The 20,747-nt window shown below is 59.1% G+C and overlaps 11 non-coding genes across 11 annotated transcripts; 6 read left to right on the forward strand and 5 right to left on the reverse strand.

The window, feature by feature from the left end:
* The first annotated feature begins 1,062 nt into the window (after positions 1 to 1,062).
* Positions 1,063 to 1,134, forward strand: TRNAG-UCC (transfer RNA glycine (anticodon UCC)). Its single transcript has one exon. It is a non-coding gene; the product is annotated as a tRNA-Gly (tRNA).
* Positions 1,135 to 1,444: 310 nt separating this feature from the next.
* TRNAE-CUC (transfer RNA glutamic acid (anticodon CUC)) lies at positions 1,445 to 1,516 on the forward strand. Its single transcript has one exon. It is a non-coding gene; the product is annotated as a tRNA-Glu (tRNA).
* A 569-nt stretch (positions 1,517 to 2,085) lies between these two features.
* Positions 2,086 to 2,157, reverse strand: TRNAD-GUC (transfer RNA aspartic acid (anticodon GUC)). The gene has a single exon. It is a non-coding gene; the product is annotated as a tRNA-Asp (tRNA).
* A 709-nt stretch (positions 2,158 to 2,866) lies between these two features.
* TRNAL-CAG (transfer RNA leucine (anticodon CAG)) lies at positions 2,867 to 2,949 on the forward strand. The gene has a single exon. It is a non-coding gene; the product is annotated as a tRNA-Leu (tRNA).
* Positions 2,950 to 7,702: 4,753 nt separating this feature from the next.
* Positions 7,703 to 7,774, reverse strand: TRNAE-CUC (transfer RNA glutamic acid (anticodon CUC)). The gene has a single exon. It is a non-coding gene; the product is annotated as a tRNA-Glu (tRNA).
* Positions 7,775 to 8,097: 323 nt separating this feature from the next.
* Positions 8,098 to 8,169, reverse strand: TRNAG-UCC (transfer RNA glycine (anticodon UCC)). Its single transcript has one exon. It is a non-coding gene; the product is annotated as a tRNA-Gly (tRNA).
* A 2,771-nt stretch (positions 8,170 to 10,940) lies between these two features.
* On the forward strand, positions 10,941 to 11,011 carry TRNAG-GCC (transfer RNA glycine (anticodon GCC)). The gene has a single exon. It is a non-coding gene; the product is annotated as a tRNA-Gly (tRNA).
* A 7,138-nt stretch (positions 11,012 to 18,149) lies between these two features.
* Positions 18,150 to 18,232, reverse strand: TRNAL-CAG (transfer RNA leucine (anticodon CAG)). Its single transcript has one exon. It is a non-coding gene; the product is annotated as a tRNA-Leu (tRNA).
* A 990-nt stretch (positions 18,233 to 19,222) lies between these two features.
* TRNAG-UCC (transfer RNA glycine (anticodon UCC)) lies at positions 19,223 to 19,294 on the forward strand. The gene has a single exon. It is a non-coding gene; the product is annotated as a tRNA-Gly (tRNA).
* A 120-nt stretch (positions 19,295 to 19,414) lies between these two features.
* TRNAE-UUC (transfer RNA glutamic acid (anticodon UUC)) lies at positions 19,415 to 19,486 on the forward strand. Its single transcript has one exon. It is a non-coding gene; the product is annotated as a tRNA-Glu (tRNA).
* Positions 19,487 to 20,234: 748 nt separating this feature from the next.
* On the reverse strand, positions 20,235 to 20,305 carry TRNAG-GCC (transfer RNA glycine (anticodon GCC)). The gene has a single exon. It is a non-coding gene; the product is annotated as a tRNA-Gly (tRNA).
* Positions 20,306 to 20,747: the final 442 nt, after the last annotated feature.

Consider the following 20,747-nt stretch of genomic DNA (forward strand, 5'->3'; position numbering starts at 1 on the left):
CCCAAGCCCACCCCATCCCCTCCCAGATAAGGCTCTTTTATTTCCTGGGCTCTGCCTGTGCTGCCCAGTGGTCCAGCTCCCCTACTCTCTCAAGCCTCATGGCCCCCCTCCCCAGTGCCAGGAGCAGGGCCCCTCCAGGGCAGGTCTCCACTGCCACGTGTGCCACCTCCAAGCTGGCCAAAACACAAACACGGGTGCAGCCCAGTCTCCAATGCGAGCTCCCTGAACCTGGGTCATGGTGGAAAAACCAGAGTGCCTGCCAGTTTGAATGGTGACTTCATGGACCTCAGGCCCCTGCAGGTGGCCAAACTGGTAGGTGTGGACCCTGCCACGAGGCAGAGAAATAGCCTTTTGGGGTGTCTCGAGGCTTGTCCTGGCACAGCACCACTGCTGGCCCATTCACTGGCAACAGTAGTGGAGAGGGAAAGGAGTGAGAGAACAGGTGTTGGTGTTCTGGGGGTGTGTGCACTCTGGTGTGTGCATGTTGGGTGTGGACGGTGGGTAGTCTGCCGACAGTCACAGGTGTGTGTTTGGTGGCGGTAGTGGTGGTGGTGTTGATCCTGCATGTGAAGACGTGTGCCCCCGGGTACGTGTGTGCATCCTGGTCTGTGTGTTGGGCGAATGTCCACTGGGAAGTTACGGGTTTGTGTTCTGGTGGTGTCCTGCATATGTGTGCTACTGTGTGTGTGTGTGTGTGAGAAAGAGAGAGAGGGAGAGAGAGAGAGAGAGAGAGAGAGAGAGAGAGAGAGAGAGAGAGAGAGACACCTACAGTGGGGTCAGGCAGTAGGAGAAAGGAAGCTCTGAGCAATGTGGATGGGATGGAGGTAGAGCAGCGGGAGGTGGGTGAGAGTCGGGAGCACTGAACAGTGGAGAAGCCCAAGCCCTGAAGGCGGCAAGGCACAGGGGGCCTCAGCTATCTGACCTCCAAAACACACGGGCGCGGGGCTTGGGGTGGCAGCGGGCAAGTGCGGGCGAGGCGCCCCGTCGGGGCACTGAGGCGGCGGGCGGCGGCGCGCTCTGGGCAAGCCGGGCGGCGCGTGGCCAGGCCGCCCGTGGCGAGAGGCGTTGGTGGTATAGTGGTGAGCATAGCTGCCTTCCAAGCAGTTGACCCGGGTTCGATTCCCGGCCAACGCAGCGCGCCCACCTTTTGGCGGAGGCAGGGGTCGTGGCGCGCGGCCGCCCGGCCGCTCAGGTGGGGCGAACTTGGCTGACCGCTGCGTGGCAGGGCATGCGCGGGAGCCAGGAGACGGAGGCGCGCCGTGTGTTTTGGAGGTCAGGGTGCAATGGCGGGCGGGGGCCCGTGGTCCGCTGACCCGGGCGGGGCAGCCGGGGGTTGGCCGTGGGAGCAGCGCGGCGGGCCAGGCGCTGGCGCTGGCCCTGCCCATTGGCAGCCAGGCGCCGGCTGCAGCGGGCAGAGGCCCAGGCCAGGCACGCAGCCCAACGCTCCCTGGTGGTCTAGTGGTTAGGATTCGGCGCTCTCACCGCCGCGGCCCGGGTTCAATTCCCGGTCAGGGAAATTTCTTTTTTCTCTCTGTATCCTTTTGCACAAGTAGCTGAGGCCCCCTGTGCCTTGCCGCCCGGCGCCCCGCCTGCCAAGCCCAGCACGCCTGCCCGATCCACGCGCGCGCCCTCGCGCATCCACACGCACGCCAGCCGCTTCCCCGTCTGCGCACGCGCCCGCGCCCGCGCCCGCCTCCGCCCAGCGGCTCCACGTCTCCTTACTCCCGGGCCCCTGCCTCCGGATCCAGCGTGGCCCCGGCGGCGCGCGCATCCGTGTCCGCGTCGGCCCTCAGCTGGCTCGTCCAAGCCCTCGTGCGCCAGGGGTCCGGCCAGGCGACGGACCGCACCCGCAGGCTCGCTCCCCGGCTCGTCCGCGCCCGCTCAGCCAGCGCACCAAGCCCTGTCGGCGGTGGGCGAGCGGAAGCTCCCGAAAACTCCTCGCGCGCGGCTCGCAGCAGCGACCCCTGGGCGCCCAACACGGGTGCGTGTCCGGGGCCCGCAGGCCACACGGCCCCTGGTGCTCCGCGCGCGGGGGCCGGAGTGCGGGGCCCGGCGTGCGCCGCCTGGCTAAAAAGGGCGGCTTGCCTCCCCGTCGGGGAATCGAACCCCGGTCTCCCGCGTGACAGGCGGGGATACTCACCACTATACTAACGAGGACGGCGGCAGCTACCCTCAGGTCCCCTCGACCCCTCTGCGCCCTCCCGCACCCGACCCCTGCCCTCCACCGCCCACACACCGGCTCCAGGGACAACCGCCACCCGTCGTCCCCGGTCCCCACAACCTACTGCCTTCACCCGCACGTGGACCCCCCGACCCGGGACCACAACATGGTAGCTTCCAGGAGCATAGAACCAACCAACCGGAGGAGCCAGGTGAAGCCAGGGAGGAGGAGGAGGAAGATGAGGAAGAGCTGCAGCAGCAGCAGCAAGAGGAGGGGGAAGAAGAGCCAGCGGAGGGGCACGGGGAGGAAGAGGAGGAAGAGAACCACCAGGAAAGCCCAGAGGGAGAGGAGGAGGAGGAGGAGGAGGAGGAGGAGGAGGACCGGGACGACCCGGTGGGCGGGGCTGAACGGGGGAGGGGGGCGGGGGCGGGGCTGGGAGGAGCGGGCGGCCCAGCCCGGCCCACAGCGCTCGGGAGAGGTGCGTCTGCGATGCGTCCCGGGGCGCTGCCGGATGCCCCGTGCGGCCTCCAGAAGCGGGCAGCGGCGCCCTGCAAGCCCCGGCCAGCGGAGCTGCCCCGGGCCCCGCGCGCCCCGCGGCGTGCGCCCTGGCACCGCAGCCCACGGCCCAGGCGGCGCGACCGACCAAGGCCGCAGTCCTGGGCGCGCTCTCCCAGCCAAGGGAACGGCCCCGCGACCCGGCCCGCCGTCAGGATGGCCGAGCGGTCTAAGGCGCTGCGTTCAGGTCGCAGTCTCCCCTGGAGGCGTGGGTTCGAATCCCACTCCTGACAAGCATGCCTTTTTGGCACGCCCAGTCCAGCCTCGCAGCCGTCGTGCAACACGCCGCTGGCCGCTCCGGCTCTCCAGCCGTCGCGAGCGAGACCCCGCCTTGCCGGCCCACACGTGGCACTCCCACAGGGACCCCGCTCCAACTGGCCAGCCGTGCCTTCCGCCCTCTGCCCGCAGCCCCGAGCGCGCAGGCACTCCCGCCCCCCTCTCCCCACGACACCACTCCTCGGGACCCACCTGCCTCCGAGTCTTCCTGGCTCCTCCGCTGCTCTCCCGCCACCCTCTGCCGCTACCTTCCGCACCTTCACGGCCCTCCGCCTCCCAGCCCCAGTCCCCAGATCTCCTCCACCTCTCTCCGCCACCTGCCAGCCCCAGAGCGCTGAACCGACGGGCGGCACGCCCAGAGTCCTCCTGAGCGTCCCTGAAACACCTGTCTGTTGCAGCTAGGCATAGGTGCCAAGGGCTCGGAGCCCCCTGTATGCTGAGCACTTGAGCAAGTGGTGCCTAGCCACAACCCAGGCCTCCTGCTGGGGGCCCCAGTGACTATACTCCTCCTGCCCACGGTGATCTCAAAACACTGCACTTGACCTTTCTTGCACCATGCAGGCAACCTTGAGCCAAGTTCGTCCCCCAAGACCTAGCCTTCTGCAAAAGGGCGTCCATTGAGGGAATCATACCCGGTCACCATCTTGGGAAGCAGCCATGCTCACCACTATACCACCAACCCCATGCAATGGGTGGGCCCACCAGGCCCGGCCAGGGTTGCCAAGAGCGCACTGCCGCAGCTCCACACAGCAGTGCATCAAAGAGATGCCCACCGCACTTCCCGCGGCTACCAAAGTCCTCCTGGTGCCCCACTCACCAACCCAGCATGACTGCCCGATCCGCGCATGCCTGCACACACCCACATTCCCGCCGACTCTCCCTCTGCCTCCAGGGACTCTCGCTGTGTGGCTGCTCCTGAGTTGTGCACTTGGAACATGGAGTGCGTCCGGGGCACGTGTCCTCCCTCATGTAGCTCACCAAAACCCTTCGCCCCAAGAGTCCTGGCCAGGCGGCAGTTCATACCCAAGTGTTCGGTCCCCCACTCATCCGCCTCCCATCTGTGCCAGACCCTGTGGGACTCGCGGAAGCCATGTCATACACACTTGGGGCAGGCATCCTGGCATTCCCGGGTGAAAACATCTGGATCAGAGACTCAGAGTGCACCACGTCTGGCAGTCTCCATAAAAAAGGGTTGCTGGCCTCCCCATCGGGGAATCAAACCCCAGTCTCCCTGGTGACAGGCAGGGATACTCACCACTATACTAATGAGGATAACAGGAGAGGGTCTCGAGGACCTAGATTCTGATCTGCCTGCCCACCCCTGAAATCTGCCATCCAAAGCCATAGATTGGTCTTTGTCTCAACCCCAACCACTGCCAGCCCTCTCCATCACCACCCACAGCCACCTGTCAGCCTCAGGCAGCCAAGAACCCCAACCCCACACAGACCTGTGGCCACATCAAAGCTCTACCCGGTGACATGGAACCAACCAACCAGTGTACCTGAGGAAGAGAGGCTGGGGTCGGAAAACGACGAGAACAAGGAGGATAAAGAGAAGGAGAAGGTATGGAGGAGAAGAGGAGGAAAGTGAGGAGGACCAGGAAGACAACAGGAGGAGGGTGACCTGGAGGACGGTGTCAAGGAGGAGGTGGTAGGGGATTGGGGGAGTGGGCTGCCAGGCCACAGCAGCTGGAGAGGTGCGGCTGGGGAATTGCCACAGGTGCTGCCAAATGCGCCTCAGAGAATCCAGACCTGGGCAGTAGGGGTGTCCAAGCTCCGACCAGCCAGATCCGCTCGCTGGGATGCCTTGAGAACAGCTTGCCCCAGGACTGGTGCCCCGAGGCACAACACCAGGGGCTGAATGAGTCCAGGTGTGTGGATGGCCGGCCGAGCGGTCTAAGATGCTACGTTCTGGTCATAGCCTCCCCTGGAGGTGTGGGTTCTGATCCCACTCCAGTGCTCAAGCCCAGTCTCAGAGTCGGCCTGCAACACGTCCATCGCCATGCTGCGCTACCTACCTCTCTCTTGCCAATGCTCTCCCCGGCTCACTCTGCAAACCTCAGGTTCCTGCAACATGAACGCTCCACCACAACTGTCTGCCCACTCGCTGCCCATTCGTATCAGGGTCCAGTATGTAGGGAAACTGTGCTTATCTTCCCCCACCCCTGAAAACTTTTATTTAAGGAAAACAAACTTCATGCATTTCATAAGTACAACTTTAGGAACATAGTGATTCTTCCCACCCACACTCCACCCCTCTTCCTCCTCCCTCTTCTATTCCTATTCTTATCTTTAATCTATTTTCAATTAACTTTATACATATATGATTGACTCTATACTATACAAAGTAAAGAGTTAAACAAATAGTATGAAAAAAAAAAAAAACAACTGTTCCTCAATAGTCAAGACATGGGCTGTTCGGCCGGCACCGTGGCTCACCAGGGCTAATTCTCCACCTGTGGTGCTGGCACTCCAGGTTCTTGTCCCGGTTGAGGAGCCGGATTCTGTCCCGGTTGCCCCTCTTCCAGTCCAGCTCTCAGCTGTGGCCCAGGAAGGCAGTGGAGGATGGCCCAAGTCCTTGGGCTCTGCACCCACATGGGAGACCAGGAGGAAGCACCTGGCTCCTGGCTTCGGATTGGTGCAGTGCACCGGCCGTAGCAGCCATTTGGGGGGTGAACCAATGGAAGGAAGACCTTTCTCTGTGTCCCTCTCTCACTGTCTAACTCTGCCTGTCAAAAAAAAAAAAAAAAAAGACATGGACTGTTCAAAGTCACTGCTGCATCTCAAAGTGTCAATTTCACTTCTGTAGATTACCTTTTAGGTGCTCTATTAGTTATCACAGATCAGGGAGAACATATAGTATTTGTCCTTTTGGAACTGGCTTATTTCACTATGTATGATGTTTTCCAGTTTCACCCATTTTGTTGCAAATGACAGAATTTCATTTATTTTTAGTGCTGTGTAGTAGTCCATGCTGTGCATATCCCATAATTTCTTTATCCAGCCCAAATGATGAACATTTGGGTTGCTTCCATATCTTAGCTATTGTGAATTGAGCTGCATCTCTTTCTTTTTCTCTTTCTCTTTCACTACCCCTCCAGCAAACTCTACCTATTCCTTGCCAACGATCCTGGGCCCTGCAAGTGACAGTAGTCTCTCCTTCTGCTTGCATGTCTGTTCCCTGCTCTATGGGACCAGCACTCTAAGTGGACAGGGAGCAGCTGTCCATGGCAGGCGTGGTGCTCAGGGCCCGAGCATGTGGCTGTGCGCACTAGTGACCACAATGGGTGGTTCAGTAGCAGAACTTTTGCCTGTCACATGGGAGACCCGAGTTTAATTTCTGGCTCATGCAGCTCCTTGTCGTCTTTTGGTCCCCCAGCCCCTGGAGGTGCTGGGATGTGCCTTCTTGCCGCTAGGACAGGTTCACTGCTGGCCAGGCTCCTGGAAAGCCTGACTGGCCCCCTCATCCCACCCTGTCTGCATAACTCCACCCTTGGAGCCCAGCACAAAATGCCTCTGATACCTTCCCTGCTCAGCCATCCTCCCGCCCAATGCCTTCCTCCTTCTTTCCTCAGCCTTGTCTGCACTTCGACCTCACTGCTCTGCCAGCCACCCCATGTCTTCCCACTATACCACATCACCTCAGAGGCTCACCTCCCCACACCCTGCTCTCACAATTACTGCCAACGCACAGGTGCCCCAATGCCCCCCTTGACATGACTGGCCCTAGCATCCTGGACTCCAGCCTGCTGGTCTCGCTTCTGTATCCTGGGGGGTGGCGGCAGGGAGGGGTGCCAAGTGCAGGGCCCCTCTGGGGCAACTACCACACGTTCAAGCCCCAAGCCCACCTGGGAGCCTGGATCCATCGGCTCACGGTGGGAAAACCAAAGCAATTGCACCCTGGGCTGGTGACTCTCGCCCACGGAGGCCATGGCACATGGCACCTGGCCCCTGGCCCAACAGGCAGGGAGAGAAGGCGTGGCCTCTGTGTGTGTGTGTGTGCCGGGGAGAGTGTGTGCTGGCTTGCCTGGCACAGGCACTGCTGCTGCGACGGAAGCCCGGGCCGCTCCCAGGCAGGTGGAGAAGGGCGAGGGCAGGGAGCCCGAGAAGGCATCTTGCTGTGCTGGGGCGAGTTTGCCTTGGGTGGGGGTAGGAGTGCTAGGTCTGCTGAGAGCCAGCGGGGTGTGTGTGTGTGTGTGTGCGCGCGCGTGCGCACGCACGCAGAAGCACACGCACTCCTGTGCTTGGTGCCGGTCGCGGTGATCTGGTGACTGAGGACATGAGCCCGAGTGTGTGCAGGCAGCGGCTGTTCCGGGATTGCCGTGTCCTGGGTGTGCGCGTGGACGTGTGTTTGTGCACGCGCGCCCACTTTGGGTTGGAGGTGTTCCGACGGCCCAGGAGTGTCAGAGAAATGCTGCCAGGGGCACTTTGGACTCGGTAGGGGAGGCGCGGGAGCAGGGGAACAGTGAGAAGCCTGGACGTGGGGAGCGGCCGAAGGTCCTCAAGTAGCGCTCCTGGCGAAAAGCACGTGATGGTGTAAGTGGAGGCAGAGGCGTAGGGCTTGGGCTGGAGCGGGCAGGGCACGGGCGCGGTGGGTGTTGCATCGTTGCACAAGCAGTTGGCGCGCTTGTGCAAAAGTGATTGGGCCGTGCTGCGGGAGGCAGAACGGCGGGCTGGCGTGTGTGTGCGCCACGGAGGAAGAAGAAAGGCTTCCCTGACCGGGAATCGAACCCGGGCCGCGGCGGTGAGAGCGCCGAATCCTAACCACTAGACCACCAGGGAGCGTCGGGCTGCGTGCCTGGCCTGGGCCTCTGCCCGCTGCAGCCGGCGCCTGGCTGCCAATGGGCAGGGGCAGCGCCAGCGGCGGCGGCGGCAGCACCTGGCCCGCTGCGCTGCTCCCACGGCCAACCCCCGGCTGCCCCGCCCGGGCCAGCCGACCACGGGCCCCCGCCCGCCATCCGCCCTGACCTCCAAAACACACGGCGCGCCTCCGTTCTTGGGTCCCGCGCACGCCCTGCCACGCAGCGCTCAGCCAAGTCCGCCCCACCCGGGCGGCCAGGCGGCCAAGCGCCACGACCACCGCCTCTGCCAAAAGACAGGTGCGCTGCGTTGGCCGGGAATCGAACCCGGGTCAACTGCTTGGAAGGCAGCTATGCTCACCACTATACCACCAACGCCTCTTGCCAGGGGTGGCCTGGCCATGTGCCACCCCGCTTACCTGGAGCGCCCTGCCGCCCCGCACAGCTGTGTCTTGATGGTGAGCCCAGCCGCACATTCCCACTGCTCCTCGGAGGATGCCTGACTCCCAGACTGCCAAGCCCAGCACGCCTGCCCGATCATCTTGCACCCTTACACATCCACACGCCAGCCGTCTCTCGGTCTGCACACACGCCGGCCTCAGCTGACCCTGTCAGTGTCTCGTTGCACCTGGGCCTCACCCTCTTGAAAGAGTGTGGCCCCGACATGCTCACCGAGGACAAAGGCCTTGTGCACAAGGGAACCGGCTGCCTGGCGACAGTCCACACCCACAGGCTTGCTCCCACACTCATCCTACCACCACCCGACCCTGGCCCTGGGCATCTCACCAAGGCCTTGCCTGCATACACTTGGGGCCCGACGACCATAGAGATGGTAGGAGAGCCAAACTTCCCTGCCGGGCGCTCGCAGGCCAGGTGTATCATGGTGCCTCGCATCTAGGTTGAAGACTGGGGCCATGAGGGTAGCATTCAAAAAGGGAGGGTTGCTTCCCCAACAGGGAAGTAGATGCCAGTCTGCTGCGTAACACGCGGGGATACTCACCACTACAGTAATGAGACAGTGACTTTCAGTCTTTGGCCCTCTCCGCCTGCCCATGCTCGGCCCCTCCCCTCCACTGCAACACACCGACCCCTATCCCAACTGCCAACCATCGTCAGCCTCTTTGTGCAATGCCCACGCAACACATCCAGCCCACACAATGCAGCGCTGTCAACCCCACACAGACCCCCGACCCGTGAACAAAAAATAATCCGCTTCCAGGCGCATGTTCCCAACTATCGGAAGTACCCCATGAAGGCAGGCGAGAGGAGGAACAGGAGGAGCGGGGGGGGGGGGGGGGGGGGGGATGGGAGAAACGGGGAGATGGAGAGGGGAAGCAATGTGAGGGAGCGAACAAGAAGGAAAACTTAGCAGGTGAGGAGCACCGCGACGATTGGGTGGACTGTGAGGAGTAGGAAGTGGTGGGGTGTTGGGGGAGCGGACTGCTGGACCACAGCGACCCAGAGAGGTGCGGCTAGGAACCGCCCCCAGGTGCTGCCGGGTGCCCTGCGCGGCCTCCACACCTGGGCAGCAAGGCGGTTGCGCTGGCGGAGACTCCCCGGGGAACAGCGCACCCCGTGGCATGTGCTCTGGCACCTCAGCGCCCAGACTAGGCAGAGCGTCCGACTTAGGCCTCAGTTCTTGGCGTGTCGTTCCAGCAGGTGACCTGCCACGCACCTAGGCCCGCCGTCTGGAAGGCCCAGCCGTTTGAGGCGCTGCGTTCAGGTCGCAGTCTCCCCTGGAGGCGTTGGTTCGAATCCTTCTCCTGACAAGCACATCCTTTGGCCTGCTCCAGTATGCACGCCCAGTGTCGCAGCCAGCCTGGACTACGCCTGTCACGAAGACGCACCTACCCACTACTCGTCAAAGTCCAGGCCCCTCCAACACGTGCGCGCTCTAACGCACTAACTCCTCTCGCAACCCATCTCTGCCGCCGACAGCCCGCTAACGCGCGCCAGCACCGCCTCCTACCCTCTCATCGGTGCCAAGCGCGCACACGCACTCCCGCCCACCGACTACCCCGCCCACCTCTCCCCAAGACACCACCTTTAGGCATCTGGCTCCGCCTCTTCCAAGCACCTCCGCTCTTCTCCAACCTCCCCGCTACGTTCCACACCATCGCGACCCTCCGCCTCCCAACCAAGGCCCCAGATCTCCTCCACCTCTCTCCGCCACCTGCCAGCCCCAGAGCGCTGAACCGACGGGCGGCACGCCCAGAGTCCTCCCGAGCGTGCCCCAGCCCCACCACGGTCTGCGGCCAGCCCAATGAGAGCAGCGCACTTCGGCCGCATCCCACCTCCTCGCCCTCTCCGCGCACCCCTCGCTTCCCGCCTGCCTGCTCGGGACAGCGCGCTGCCCGGGATCCTGCTCCTCGGAGCCCTTTGCCGACCCCGTGCTCCCGCCTCTCTCGGCCTCAGCACAGCTGCCTCAGGAGGCACAGAGCCCACCAGCCGGCAAAACCACCCGGGGCAGTGGGTGGTGGCCGGCCGAAGGCCCAGGCACCCTGCGGTCACCCAGCTGCACCCGTTGACTCTCCTCCACGACCAACCAACCCGCGGAGTGACCCACCGCCTCCCCACGGGCGGGGGGGGAGGGGTTCCACGGGCAGGCCCGCCCCACCCAGCGTGGCGGCGCCTCCCACCCGCCGGCCGGCCACCCACCTTCAGCCGGTGCTCCTGTTGCAGCCGTGGCTCACACCCCAGCCCACCAACACAGGCCCCGCCCCGAGTCACCTGCTCTGACGGGGACCTGGGCAGAGGGCCGGGTCTGGCTGGCTGCATCCTGGCTCTCTCTGGGCTCCAGCGCCCCTCCTTCCCCGTGCCCTGGGATGCGGACAACAACCCAGCAGGAGCTGAAGCTCTGTGCTTCTCTCTCTTTCTCTGCTTGTCTCTCTCTCACTCCCCCTTCCTCCAAGACCCCACCTCCAGCCATCCAACCCCAACCCCCACCCCCACCCCCACCCCACTCCCGCCAGCCATCCCCCAATTCTGTATACTGCTTGCCATGTATCCTGGGCCCTAGAGGCCTATGGAGCCTCTCCTGCCTGCTCGTGGGCGCCCTGCTTCACCGAAAGCAGCTAAATTGCAATGGAGCAGCTCGTGGTGCTTAGGTTCAGGGTCTGTAGTGGCTTTTGAGGGAACTCATCAATGGTGCATGGGTGGTTCAGTGGTAGAATTCTCGCCTGCCACGCGGGAGGCCCGGGTTCGATTCCCGGCCCATGCAGCTTTGACCTTTTTGCTTTTCTGCCACATGCATTATGTGGCGCTTGCCTGTGCCTCTTCACCGTCCAGGCTTGCACCCACCACTGGCCATGTGCGTCCAAGCCCCACTGGCCCCTGAGCCCCGCCCTCCCAGAGCAACTCTTTCCTTGGAGCCCCCTGCATCATCCCTCTGATGCCTTCCGTGCTCAGTCTTCCTCCTTCCTATCCTCTGTCTCTCCTGCCACCACTCCAGTCACATGCGCTGCACTTCCGACATCTCGCCTCTGCTGGCCACCTCACCTCTTCCCGCTGCCCCGCAACACGCTGCCAGCTCGCCTTTTCACACCCTGCTCTCACAATGAGTGCCAAGGCGCAGGTGCCCTGATGTCCTGAAGTATGCACCTGCACCCCCACAGCACAACTGGCCCGTGGAACCCACGGCCTCCAGCACCCTGGCCTCTTCTTCCTGCCTTCCAGCAGGTGGACAAATTCTGTCCCCCTTTTTGGCTTATGGCTTGGGCCTTAGGCTGCTTGGGCTGCCAGCCCCCAGTTCGGACACCTGACTCCATCTCTGGCACTCATACACTGCACATCTTCTCCAAGCGCAGCGACCAGTGATCCAAGCACGACAATGTTCATCTACCCCACTGAGAGCAGAACCCTGAGATGGTGCCTTCGACTCTGCTGTGACAGTCTCAGGCCACTGGCTGCTCAGACAAGCGGGGCCTAGGGCAGGGAGCCTGAGAAGGCTTGTGGCTGTGTTGGGGCGTGTGTTCTTTGGGTGGGGTTAGGAGAGTGCTATGTCTGCTGAGAGCCACCCGAGTGTGTGTGTGTGCGCATGTATGTTTGCCGTGTGGCCAGCTGTTACAACTGTGTTATGTTGTGTATACATGGTACTGTGTTTGTGGGAGTGTCTATGTGCACCGGGCCTCATTGGGGTTGGGGGTACATCTGCTGCCTTCAGCCATGGATGGAGAAAGGCTGCCTGGAGCACCGTGGACAAAGGAGTGGGAGTGGGAGCCCAGAAGTAGGGAGAAGCCGAAGGTCCGAGGTGGCAAGCAGGGGTTGGGGGGAAGGAACGGGATAGTGGAGGCAGAGACAGGTGTGCAAGGCTTGGGTTGGGTGTAGGACCGGCAACGGCACTGGCGGGGGTTGCACAAGTGAGCCATTTAAGTCAGCCTCAAAAGACAGGAAGGTGTGGCTTGCAGGTCGATAGGGGAAGAGGAAGAAGGGCTTCCCTGACTAGATTCAAACCTGGCCATGGCAGCTGAATCCTAACCACTAGACTACCAGGGAGCACTGAGCTGTGTGCCTGCTACAGCCAGTGCCTCTATGCCAAGCACTTGGCACTCCCCTGGGCCAAAAGCCTGGCCTGTGGTGCTGCCAGGGCAACCAAGTGGTGCTTTGCCCTGGCCCTGCTTTCCTGGGTGCCCCATGGCTGTGCTCCTGGAGGTGGTGACGTGAAAACACTGCGTGTGTGCCTGCCTCGCACACTCACAGGCATGCAGTCATGAAGTGCCTGGCCCCCGTGCTCTGGTCCTCTGCAGAATATTGGCCACTGTGTTGGCTAAGGATCAAACCCGGATCAACTGCTTAGAAGGAAGCTAGTCTCACCACTACACCACCAGCACTTTCTGTCAAGAACAGCCTTACCAGGCGCCACCTGTAAGAAAAGTAAGACACTTGTAACCATCTGTAGGGCTTGGGAACCCCAGCTGAGCTCAGAGCGACCCCTGGCTAGATTTAGTCCAGCTTCTGTCTTCCAAATATAGAAGTGCAACTGGGAGACACAGATAGAGGTGAGCAGAAAAGCAGGATTTATCAAAATGTAAAGGGATAGGAACACACTCATGTGAGTGTGGGCAACTTCATGAGGCAGAATCCCCTTGCCCTAGGCTGGAAACATTCTTTTTAGGGTAAAGGCTGGTGCTGGGGGCAAAGCCTGATAGAATATTCAAAGGAGGCAGGGTTTGGCATGGGTCTGCAGCATAGTGAGTGAAATGTGTCTCTGGGAAGGTGTCATGGCATCTGGTGCATGATGGGAAGTGAGGCTTAGCTGCTGATGGGGAGTGGGTATGCCAAGCCTTCAGCCATGTTCAGTCAGCATGAAGACACGTGCTGCTTGGGTGTTGGCAGTCCACTTCTCGCCATCACTAGTTGCCTGCCTACCCATTTATAATCAAACTCGGGCTTATGGGACAGCCAGTTCAGACAACTGACTGATCGTTGGGGGTTTAAATCCTCAGTTTGACTAACTGAATAAACTTCAGCTTTGATTTCCCAATCAGACTCTGATTATTTCAGTTGACAATTAAATAAGAGAAAAAGGCATATGCATTGATGAGCATGCAAAAGGGGAAGTTCCCCACCTGCTTAACATGATTCCAAGACTTACATGGATCTGTTCCTTAGAGGAGGGGGAGGATAGGGAATGCAATTTTGAAGGCTTCTAAATCATTAGCAGGGGAAGGAAAGGTCTGGAGACCCCTATTTGGGATATAAATGAACCCAAGAGACCGACATTATCTTGTGATGGATATCCGCCTAGGTGCAGTTACACTCTTCAGTCCTTGTTTTTGAGACAGTGGGGTTTCAGGGCAGTGATGGAAGGCACCTGGGTTCCCTTTAGCAGTCTGGTCTTATTACAGATAGGGGGAATTCCAGAGAGACTTCTCCCTGCTCTTGGTGAGAGAGGGGCAAGAAAGGTTAGAGGGACATTAATTCTGAGCCCACTTTATAAAAAAGATTTATTTATTTATTGGAAAGGCAGCCACAGTGCCGGCTCCCTGAGCCCACTTTTAAGGCATTTTCATTTTCTTTAGACCAAACTCCTAGAATGTTCGGGTGACCGATCCTTCCATTGTCCACTAGACTGTCCCCCGAACACTAGTGAGTGAAATGTGCTGCATTAAGTCCTCTTTCTCAAATTATCAAAGGTTTAGAGATCAAAGCATTAAAAAAGGGGGGTTAAGTCACCAAAAGCAAATATATTTATTTAGCACACACTCAAAATGATCAAAGTTATCAAAATTCACAATAGCCTGTTCATGATGCTGAAACAGCAACATTCCTACATGGTTATCATATCCACAAAAGTCAGGACATATCTGCTGACAGCCACATTATAAAAATTAGGGGGGGGGCAGTTCAAGTCCTGGCTGCTCCACTTCTGATCCAGCTCTCTGCTGTGGCCTGGGAAAGCAGTAGAAGATGGCACAAGTCCTTGGGCCCCTGTACCCACATGGGAGACTGGGAAGAAGCTCCTGGCTCCTGGCTTTGGATTGGTGGAACTCTGGCTGTTGTGGCCATCTGGGGAGTGAACCAGTAGAAGGAAGACCTCTCTCTGCCTCTGGCTTTGTCGCTCTATAACTCTGCCTTTCAAATAAATAAATGCATCTTTTTACAAAAAATTAGGAGTGAAATTGGTTAGTTGTATTAGGGGGTCCCAGTTGACAGGTGATGTCCAAGGATTTTTTATTTGGATGACCAGAGCTAGTCAAGGTTACCCGGTTACAGCAGGTTCACCCCAGGATACAACTTTTGACTATAGTCTGGGAGGTAACTTCTCTCTTTCTGATTTGGAATCACATATTACCTTGGATGATTAGACTATTTTAATCTCAGAGGTCCCTGGTCCTCATACATTCACTTACCTGTTTGTCATTACTTTGTGGTTTTTGAAAGTATAGCCACATTTGTCATCACCACTTTCTTTTCTTAAATTTTTTTTTTTATTTAAGGAGAGAGAGAGAGAGAGAGAGAGAGAGAGAGAGAGAGAGACAGAGAACATCTGCTGTTTCACTCTTCAAATGCTCACAAGGGTTGGGACTGGGGCTGAGCTGGGACCAAGAGCCGAAAGCTGGGAACTCAATCCAGGTCTCCCATGTGGGCAGCATTGCCTCAACTATTTGAGCCATCACTGCTGTACCCCAGGTCTGTATTGGCTGGCAGCTGGAGTTAGGAGCCAGAGATCAGAACTGAACCCTCTGATGGGACAAAGACATCTTAATCACTAGGCCAAAAGACTACTTCCCACCCCTATTTTCTTCTTTTTAAAGATTTGTTTATTTATTTGAAAGTCAGAGTTACACAAAGAGAGAGAAGGAAAGGCAGAGAGAGGTCTTCCATCTGCTACTTCACTCCCCAGTTGGATGCAATGGCTGAAGCTGCGCTGCTCTGAATCCAGGAGCCAGGAGCTTCCTCTAGGTCTCCCACGCGGGTGCAGAGGCCCAAGGAGTTGGACCATCTTCTACTGCTTTCCCAGGCCATAGCAGAGAGCTGGATTGGAAGTGGAGCAGCCAGCCGGGACTTGAACCGGCGCCCATATGGGATGCAGGCAGAGCAGACAGTGGCTTTACATGCCACACTGCAGTGTTGGTCCCTTCTTCTTTTTTTTAAATATTATGTTCTTATTCATGAGGGAAGGAGAGAGAGAGAGCGAGAGAGAGAGAGAGAGGCTTTCCGACTTCTCCCAGACCCCGTTTTCCCCATCTCTGCCTTCTTTCCTCCACTACCGCTCAGCGTCACTGCCTCTCTCCTCACTGTTCCTACTTTTCCCAGCCACCTATGCCTCAGCTGTGCTTTTCTGACCCAGAATGACTGCTGACTTGCAATCTGGAGTCTTTCACCCAGCTACAAACCCCTCTTTCCCATGCCTGCCCTGGGAACACCGTCTACCTCGGCCAGACACAGGCACCTTAGGTATATGCCCCCTCTCCCACCACCACTACCCCATCCCCAGGCACCAATGCTTTTGGTAACTAGTCTGAAAAGTAAATAACAATTTTCCACATTTAAATTATGCGTCAAAAGACACATCTACAGCTGAAGCAGGGGATTAATGGGCATTTCCTGCCCTTTCAGGTCAAGACAAGAAGGTACAAACGTGTCTGAGAAAAACACTAGCTTTCCAACAGCCATACTACTGTGTGTGCAGGTGGGGGTGGGGGTGGGACTATGAAACTGCTCCAAAGAGTCAAACAGACAAGGAATCTTCTGCCCATTCTGGGCCGCCCAAGGCCGAGAGACTGAGTAAGTTCAATGCCAGAGGAAGCCAGGGGCCCAGTCAGACCCAGGCCCAGGAAGGGCAGATGAATGTGGGAGTCCAGCGCTGACTGCCACTGCTGTTCCCCTCAGAGACCCCAGGCCCACACCTGATGGCACAAACATATAAGCCTCAGCCATCTTAGTGCCTGGCCTGAAAATAAATTAAATTCCCTAATGCACTGCGTCACCCTGCATTCTTCGAGACCAGTTCAGTCTCACACCCTGTACCTTCCCCCACCCACCCTCTGCATGCTTTTCCAGGTTTGTAAGCCCCCCAAAACCTGTATGAAGAAACTCATATCCGACTACTGCCCTCCCCCCACTACGCCCAACCCTCTTAGCCCACCTTAAGATATATAAGGCCCAGGCTGCTAGGGGACTGAGTCCTCCGCCACATATTCGGTCTGTGTGCACCTTGGCAGTTGGCATCTCTGGGAATCTATTTTTCTTGAATAAATTCATTTTGGCTGTGAGTTCAGATCCTGTCTCCTATCTGTCCTGCGCCCCCTTCCTTACAATGCCAAAGTGCCCTTACGGGCTGATGGGCTTGGTCGCCTGTGTTCCGAGTGGGAGCAGACCCCAGCTGCGGATTAGCGGAAGAGCTCACCTAAGGGGACTCGCTTCAGCTCTCCGACTGGCACCAGGGGTCTCGCTGCCTGCTCTGGGCGAGCTGGGAGGAGACGCGGTGGGGAGGAGCGCGCGGTGGGGAGGTGGGGTTCCCTGGCTGCGCTGCCGTGCTCGGTGGGGACTGCCCAGGCAGCTCTGGCTCGTGCGGATGCGGTGTGTCGCTCGGAGTGTGTGTGTGTATGTGTGTGTGTGTGTGTGCGCGCGAGCGCTCACCCGCGGAGACCATGTGTGCGGATGCGGTATGTACCTGCGGAGAGGGAACCTCTGCCGGTGGGTGACCGGCACCCAGGGCTACGTCGGCCACTGCCCAGCGCGGTCGCTGCCTGCTCATGGCATCTCCGTCCCCAGAAGCGTCTGTGCTTGTGGTGGGAGAGGCGGAAGCCTGTGGTCAGCGAGGGGCTCCCAAGGGGAAGAAGCCCGGGCCCCGCGGCGTAGCAGGCTGGAACCGCGACCTCCCAAGGCGACAGGACGGGGACGTCGCTTGGGGACTCGCGGTTTGCCGGAGCGGCTTGCTCTCCCAGCGGCTGGCTGTTCTGTGTGCGGGAGCTGCTGGGGAGGAAGTTCGGAGGTTCTGGTGATGGCACAGGGAAAACTTTACAGGCGCGAGACAGAGTAGCAGTAAGCGTGGCATCGAAAGTCAATGAAGAGAATACAGCTGACGGGCCAGCTGGGCATCTCAGTGCAGAAACGGGAGCCGAGTCTGATTTACACGGGAGTTTTTATAGTGAAGAGTCCACCGTTTCCCCTCCCGGCTCCCTCTCCTAGGCTATTGCTGAGCGGGCGTGGAATTCCTCCCTGGGCTGTATCAGCACAGTGTTTCTGCTCCTAACAGTGGTGAAGGGCAAGGGGAGGGTCGGTAAGTTGCCCACATCCCCAAAGCTGGGGCCCACCTAACAAGGTTGTTTATTGGACTTGGGCTTTTGGTGTGTAGCCGCCTCCCAGACACGCCTTCATCCAAGCGCACCAAGTTCCTTTGGTTTTTAATTTTTAATTTTTTTTGGCATTTGTCCCTTTCACATACATAAGCCAATGTCTGATTTCATACCTAACAGTCAAGGCTGTTAGGATACAGCTTTAGGGGTGGGGGAGAGACGTGGGTGGGAGCGTGGGGGCGGAGGGTCCCACTGCCTTGTGAATGAGGAGGAGAAAATGAGCCTCGGAGGAAGATGCAGAGTGAAGTCCTGAAAAGTGGCAGTGTTACGGGGGATGGGTGGCGGAGAAATATTATTACCTCAGTGCTTTGTCTGACATGGAAGAAGAATTTCCAAGCGGACGAGCAGAGATTTAAAAAGCAAGATTTATTAGAGTCAAAGACCTCCAGCCAGAGGGACATGGAGGAGGGCTTCCGAGAGAGGAAAAAACTCAAAGGACCCTGTGGCACTGGGGTTTTAAGTACAATTATTTCTTACAGCTGTTTGGGGTGAGGTTGGAGGTGCGTGTGGTGCGTGTGTGTGCACCTGAGGTATCTTGTGCCAAAAAGATGTGCTTGTCAGGAGTGGGATTCGAACCCACGCCTCCAGGGGAGACTGCGACCTGAACGCAGCGCCTTAGACCGCTCGGCCATCCTGACAACAGGCCTGCAAATGTCCTGGTTCGCCCAACTGGGATTTCGCGCTGAAGCCGTGTCCTGCAGCGTGCCCACGTCTCCAGCCTGGATCCAGCAGGTGGGCACCTGGCAGTTGTGACTAGTTCCCCCTGCGCTTCTTCGGAGCGTAGCCAACGCAGCCTCCTCGATGGCTTGCGATTCCTGTTTGGGAGGAACCAGGCCGGGAGCTCGGAGTGGTTGCTTCCACTCCACCGGGAGGCTGTCGCAGCGCGATACCGGCCCGGGGTGGCGGTCCAGGTAGGATGGGAGGGTGCTCTGTTGGGGGTTGCGGGCAGCGACAGAGGCAACTGGCAAGACTGGGAATTCGGTCGCTGGCCGGCAGGTATCGGTAGAAGGCAGGGCAGCAGCAGCGGGCGCAGAGGGGCCCAGGCGTTCCGAGGCTGGCCGCCACCGTCCTGGATAGTACTGTGATAGCTCCTCCTGTCATGCGGGGTCGATGGGGGCGTGCGGAGGCAGAGTTACAGTTTGGCTGCCCGCCGCACCGCCTCGGAATCTTGGACCCAGACACAAGCCACCGGGGCTGCCACCAGTCCTCTTTGCCGCCGGGGGCTTTGTCGCCCCCACGGCGCCTGATTGGCCGCCGTCCCCATGTGGGTGTGGGTATGGCCTCCGTGCGACCGCCAGGGCCCGGGAACGGTGGGAGGCGGGTGAGTGAGGGACCCTGTGGGTGCCGGCTGTCACCTGGCCGGGCAGGTGAGTCAGGATGCATGCCTAGGGGGCGCGCTGTGTCCGAAGCCTAAAGCCCAGGAGCAGCGAGACCGCGAGAGGGTCTCCAGAGGCGGGCGCAAGGGCGGACGGAGAGCCCTGGGGGCCCTGGCCCCCTGCTGGAGGTGGTGAATGCAGCGCAAAGAAGGTCTTCAGTGTCTCCCCGGGTCGGCGACGCAAGGCTTCGGGTGGCTGAACACTTCTGGAAACTCCAAAATACCGTCAGTGTGACAACACACCATCAGTGGGGCGTTGGTGGTATAGTGGTGAGCATAGCTGCCTTCCAAGCAGTTGACCCGGGTTCGATTCCCGGCCAACGCAGCCGGTTCAGTTGTTTTTGGGTTGGCAGGACCAGATCTTTCCGTTTTCCTGAGTCTGTCCAGCACGTGGTACCACACACGCTGGCTGCAGGAGTCATATAAGAAGACAACCTACAGCACCTCCCTGGTGGTCTAGTGGCTAGGATTCGGCGCTTTCACCGCCGCGGCCCGGGTTCGATTCCCGGTCAGGGAAGAAGCTTTTATTCCTTTGCAAACATCACACCTCCTCGACCCAACAACGGAGATGAGGACAGGTTCCAGGAGGTGGCGCAGTCACACTGGCATTTCACTATGGGCCCTCTGCAAAGGGGAAGGAAGCAGGTCCCGTTTGAGCCCTCATTTATGGTGGCATTGGTAGCATTTTCTCTTTCCTGCCTCTGCTACGCTGCTGGTCCCTGGATCCATTCCGGTTCTATTTTATTAACTGCTCGGCCAAAGTGAAGTGCAGAGCTCAGTCTCCTTCTGCACACAAAGGTCCTTCCGGGGCAAAGCTGATGATCTGCTTAGGGCGCAACTCTAAGGGGCCGGTCTCAGGTGCACAGCTTGTGTGTGCAGTGTTCGGGAGCCAGAGATGGAGTGGCATTCTGAGCAGCCTAGGGCCCAGGGTGTGAGTCCCAAAAGGGTGGGTGGCAGTTTGCCTTTCATTAGGTGGGAGGAGTTGTTCAAGGTGCTGGTGGTGAGAGCCAGTTTGCTGCAAGGCACGGTGTGAATGGCAGGTTGGGCAGTTATAATGCAGATTTTCCAAGAATCAGGGACCTTACATGTTCTGGATTTCTTGAGTACAGAGTGTGGGGTGGCGAAGTAGCAAGGAAATGTGAATGACCAAGTGATGTTCTGGCAGTGTGCAAGGCTTGCGACGGCAGTTTGGATTCTAGGGTAAAAAGCAAAGGTGAGGATGCTGGTCTTATTCCCTGGCTCTGGCCCCAAAACTAACACCCAGCTGCATGGGCCGGGAATCGAACCCGGGCCTCCCGCGTGGCAGGCGAGAATTCTACCACTGAACCACCCATGCTCCAGTGGCAGCATTGAACAAACGCCGCCACAGCTGGTCACCCTCCGCCGGCCCGGACCAAATCTACCATAAGCATTTCCAGTTGAGTGTACACTACTTCTCGATGGTGCAAACAGGATAGCCTCGATTCACTCTGGGACGCAGCAAAGACGTGAGAGAGAGTCAGAGAAAGACTCAGTTCACGCAGCGTCGCCTGCCGCCCAGGGCTAGGAGCGCGCCCCCATCCGCGATGGCCATCGGAGCAGGTGACTCGGGGTGGGCCTGACTGTTCCGATTAAGGACCCCGTCCCCTACCCAGGGTGTCCTTCCAGGTGGCTGAATTGGTCTCCTGCGTGTGTATGTCGAAGAGCGCAGCTGTGGCGGCTCTCGCTTCTGAGCTCTGATCGACAGCTGGCACTAGGGGTCTCGCTGCCTGCCCTGTGCGAGGGAGGCTGGAGCTCGG

This window comes from Lepus europaeus, chromosome 5, assembly GCF_033115175.1.
Source record: "Lepus europaeus isolate LE1 chromosome 5, mLepTim1.pri, whole genome shotgun sequence".
Taxonomy (NCBI): Eukaryota; Metazoa; Chordata; class Mammalia; order Lagomorpha; family Leporidae; genus Lepus; species Lepus europaeus.